At 44.4% G+C, this 4,780-nt stretch overlaps 1 pseudogene; it reads left to right on the top strand.

Annotated features, from left to right (window-relative positions):
• Nucleotides 1–2,077: 2,077 nt before the first annotated feature.
• LOC111142787 lies at nt 2,078–4,455 on the top strand (annotated as a pseudogene).
• Nucleotides 4,456–4,780: the final 325 nt, after the last annotated feature.

Below are 4,780 nucleotides of genomic sequence, written 5' to 3'. Positions count from 1 at the left end.
TAAAGGAAAATGGATAAATTTATCTATCTAAAATTTAAAAAAAATTAAATGCCTGCCCAAAACACCATCAGCAATGTCAAAAGTTAAATTAAAAAATGTAACAAATGACAAAATTGTAACAATATCTCAAAGGCCAATATCTCAATATGCAAATTTTCTAAATATTAAAAAGAAATTCAAATCCTTGTCTAACAACCCAGTAGAAAAATGGGAAAATTATAGAAAAATAAATGCAGGGTGCCTGGGTGGATCAGTTGGTTAAGTGTCTGCCTTGAGGGGCACCTGGGTGGCTCAGTGGGTTAAGACGCTGCCTTCGGCTTAGGTCATGATCTCAGGGTCCTGGGATCGAGTCCTGCATCGGGCTCTCTGCTCAGCAGGGAGCCTGCTTCTCTCTCTCTCTCTCTCTCTCTCTCTGCAAAAAAAAGTGTCTGCCTTCAGCTCAGGTCATAGTCCTGTGGTCCTGGGATCAAGCCCCACATCAGGCTCCCTGCTCAGTGGGGAGTTTGCTTCTCCCTCTGCCCCACCTCATGCTCTCTCTCTCTCATTCTCTCTCTCAAATAAACAAAATCTTAAAAAGAGAGAGAGAGAGAAAAATATTGACTACAAAGAATGAAACACATGGAATATATAACCGTCCATGAGTTCATAATAACAATTTTTCGAAACCTCATCGTTACATGCTAATCCTTTGCGACTCACTGTCTTGAATACCTACTGCTGTGCAACAAGCGCACCACAAAATGTAGCGGCTTAAAAAACTCCAAAACCTCATGATACATATGACCATGTAATGACTCATCGACCACCCCTGGACATGGCTAGAGTATGATCTCATTATTCCAAAAGTTGATTTTTTTTAAAGATTTTTATTTATTTATTTATTTGACAGACAGAGATCACAAGTAGGCAGAGAGACAAGAGAGACAGAGGAGGAAGCAGGCCCCCCAATTCGAGGCTTAATCCCAGGACCCTGGGATCACGACCTGAGCCGAAGGCAGAGGCTTTAACCCACTGAGCCACCCAGGTGCCCCAGATTTTTTTTTTTTTAAGGGAAGGAAAAAGGGGCCTCTCCTGAATATCTTGTATTTTAGGCTATTGGAATCAATGATAAGAGAAAGTAATTTATAGAAAAACCACAGCTAATAAATTAAAAAAAAAAAGTGGAAACAGAAAAAAATTTTTTTTTCTGTTTCACACTCCTTTATGAAATAATGGATCTAGGCAATGATCATCAATTATAATTAAAAGTTGTGTGGGGCGCCTGGGTGGCTCAGTGGGTTAAGCCACTGCCTTTGGCTCAGGTCATGATCTCGGGGTCCTGGGATCGAGTCCCACATTGGGCTCACTGCTCAGCAGGGAGCCTGCTTCCCTCTCTCTCTCTCTGCCTGCCTCTCTGCCTACTTGTGATCTCTCTCTGTCAAATAAATAAATAAAATCTTTAAAAAAAATTATAATTAAAAGTTGTGGATGGGGGACACGTGGGTGGCTCAGTCAGTTAAGCATCTGCCTTAGGCTCAGGTTGTAATCCCAAGGTCCTGGGGTCAAATCCCACATCAGGCTCCTTGCTCAGCAGGCAGCCTGCTTCTCACTCTGCCTGCAGCTCCCCCTGCTTGTGCTCTCTCTCTCTCTGTCAAATAAATAAATAAAACCTTTAAAAAATTAAAATAAAATAAAAGTTTTGGGTGGAAGTTGATGACAAACTTTAAAGGAGGCTGGAAACTCCTGACCTCACTGATTAATTTCAACCTCATTACAAGCTGACTGAGCCTCCTGACCTGATGTGGTAGAACCTGTAGCACCACTTACCAAGTACTCATGACAAAAACAAAAATCATCAAGCCTCTAGATGCAGGTATCAGTTTATAAAGAATACAGAGGATAGAAAAATACGTTAAATGACATCACAAAATTACAAATCCAAATCCGTAATGTGGGAGATCCCACATGCCAAAGCACCCAGTTTCTTCGATAAATAAATTGCATAAAACAAAACCAAAATGAAACCAATAACAAAGAAAGAGTGGCCATTCTATTGATTGAAAGAGACTTAAGAGTGGCGAAGTTCAGGCCCAGCAAGATGGCGGCCCCCTTGGAGCTCAGCTGCTGGAGAAGTGGTGGTGGTGGAGGGTTCCCATTGTACATGGTGAGTCCCTGGTGGTGATGTTTTATGACAAATTTTATGGTGCACTCTTGAACATCAGTATCATACATGATACACAGAGAGGTTCAAGAGGGGAGGTAGCAATTTTGATCAGTGATGACATTATTTCTCTGCTGGAAAAACACTAAATTTTTTAAGAACACAAATGCAGATCTGACTATGAACTCTGGGCAATGCAGGGGGCAGATACACTGGCTTACATTGCTCTTCTAGAAAAGAAGCTGCTTCTAGCAGTTTTTCCACATTCTTGGATGACTGATAATTCTTGACTGTGACAAAATTCTTGGGTTTGCTTCCTGAATTCCTTTTCTTTCCAGTTTGATCCTGCCTGGAAAAATGCCTTGGGGAGCATTAAGCATAGTATTCTCCTGATCAGAGGACAGCCTTCCCTCTTCCACCTCTGAGAAGCGGAACACATATACACAGATAAGCCAAGGGGTGCCTAAACTTTCTGGCAAACAGATTGGGAACATCTCTGTTGTTCTTTGGAGATATGCCTACTTTGGGTGCCTGTGTGTTTGGCTTTCTTGCACCTCTTTACAAAGTGAGCTTTCCCAAAGTTCAGTTATAAGAACATTTGAAACAGCTCTCCAGGCTATGTTGCTTTTGTGATGACATCCTAAACAGTCATTTTAGGAGCCCCTGGGTGGCTCAGTCGTTAAGTGTCTGCCTTCAGCTCAGGTCATGATCCCAGCATCCTGGGATCGAGCCCCACAGCGGGCTCCCTGCTCGGTGGGAAGCCTGCTTCTCTCTCTCCCACCTCCCCTGCTTGTGTTCCCTCTCCCACTCTGTCTGTCTCTGTCAAATAAATAAATGGAATCTTTAAAAATTTAAAAAAAAAAACCAAAACAATCATTGTAGACTTGGCCTTGGAGATGAATGACAATCTTTGCCAAAGCCTTCCACTTCCTCCTAGGAAACTGGCAGCACAGGAGCGGCTTCTCGCACAGGAAGAGAGCAGTTCCTTACAATGCCCATCATCCTGCTCTGTGACCTAGTGTTTGCCCTGGAGTCATGTGATTTTGCAGTAATGTCTTACACTAAAGTATGTGAAGGCAAAAAGGAAACACTTCTTGTGTATGTATGAGAAAGTTTTTGTATAAGACTTTAAAACCAAAAGGAACTTTCTATGCCATCTTTTTTTATTGCATGAAATACCCACTAAACTTTTTTTTTTTTTAAGATTTTATTTATTTATTTGAGAGAGAGACAGCGAGAGAGAGCATGAGCAAGGAGAAGGTCAGAGGGAGAAGCAGACTCCCCATGGAGCTGGGAGCCCGATGCGGGACTCGATCCCGGGACTCCGGGATCATGACCCGAGCCGAAGGCAGTCGTCCAACCAACTGAGCCACCCAGGCGTCCCTAAACTTTTAAATTGTATTTAAAAGCTTGTATTCTAGTTTGGTAATGCAGTTTATATAACATCAAGATGAACACTACATGAACTTGAAGGGAAACAAAGAAAACACATTGTGTGTGTGTGTGTGTGTGTGTGTGTGTGTAAAGATTATTTATTTATTTGTCAGAGAAAGAGTGCATGAGCACAAGCAGGGGGAGCAGCAGGCAGAGTGAAAAGTAGGCTCCCACCTGAGCAGGGAGCCCAGTATGGGACCAGATCTCAGGACTCTGGGATCATGACCTGAGCTAAAAAGGCAGACGCCGAATGACTGAGCCACCCAGGTGTCCCTATTTTTTAAAAAGTGAAAAAAGATTCCTCCTCTTCAAGGAGGTGGCCTTGCAGCAAACTCAGAGTTGCAGACCTTTGTGCAGACCCTAGCCGGCAAGACAGTCCCCTCGAGGTGGACCCCAGCGGCACCACTAAGAAGGTCAAAGCCAAAATGCAAGGCAAGGAGGGCATCCCGCCCACCCAGCAGCTTCGGATTTTTTTTTTTTAAAGATTTTATTTATTTATTTATTTGATAGAGAGAGATCATAAGTAAGCAGAGAGGGAGGCAGAGAGAGAGAGGAGGAAGCAGGCTCCCCACTGAGCAGAGAACCCCATGTGGGGCTCGATTCCCGGACCCTGAGATCCTGACCTGAGCCAAGGCAGAGGCTTTAACCCACTGAGCCACCCAGGCGCCCCGCAGCTTCGGATTTTTGCGGTGTCAGATTACAATAGCCAGAGAGAGTCTACCCTGCACGTGGTGTTTCGCCAGCTAGGTGGCCTCATGGGGCCTTCCCTCCCCTCGCTGGCCCAGAAACACGACTGCGACAAGATGATCGGCCCAAGTGTGACGCTCCCCCGCACCGGGCGCTGTCCCCCGGCCTCCAGAAACCTGGCCCCACGCCAGTAACCTGGCCCCAATAAGAAGGTCAAATAAGGCCCCTGCTCCCTCTCTTCCTTGGCTGGGGGGCTGGGGGGCGGCCTCCAGCCCGAGCCCCAAGGCCCTGGGGCCTCAGTCAAGTTTTCCTTTCATTGACTGGAGCAGTAAACGATAAATAAATAAATAAATAAATAAATAAATAAATAAATAGCAGTGAAAACCTGCCTTCATCTTGGCAGGTTTTTGCCTTTGGTTCTGGGGTCTCTAACTAAAAGCTACAGTTCTGTTCTGAATGTGCACCTTAATTTATTCAAATCCATTTATTCATTTATCGTTTTTCCTAGACCAGTCTGAA

Source organism: Enhydra lutris, unplaced genomic scaffold, assembly GCF_002288905.1.
Source record: "Enhydra lutris kenyoni isolate GAN:26980312 unplaced genomic scaffold, ASM228890v2 scaffoldscaffold9, whole genome shotgun sequence".
Classification (NCBI taxonomy): domain Eukaryota; kingdom Metazoa; phylum Chordata; class Mammalia; order Carnivora; family Mustelidae; genus Enhydra; species Enhydra lutris.
The sequence above is the reverse complement of the archived record's forward strand: the minus strand, read 5'-3'. Positions and strand labels throughout refer to the sequence as shown.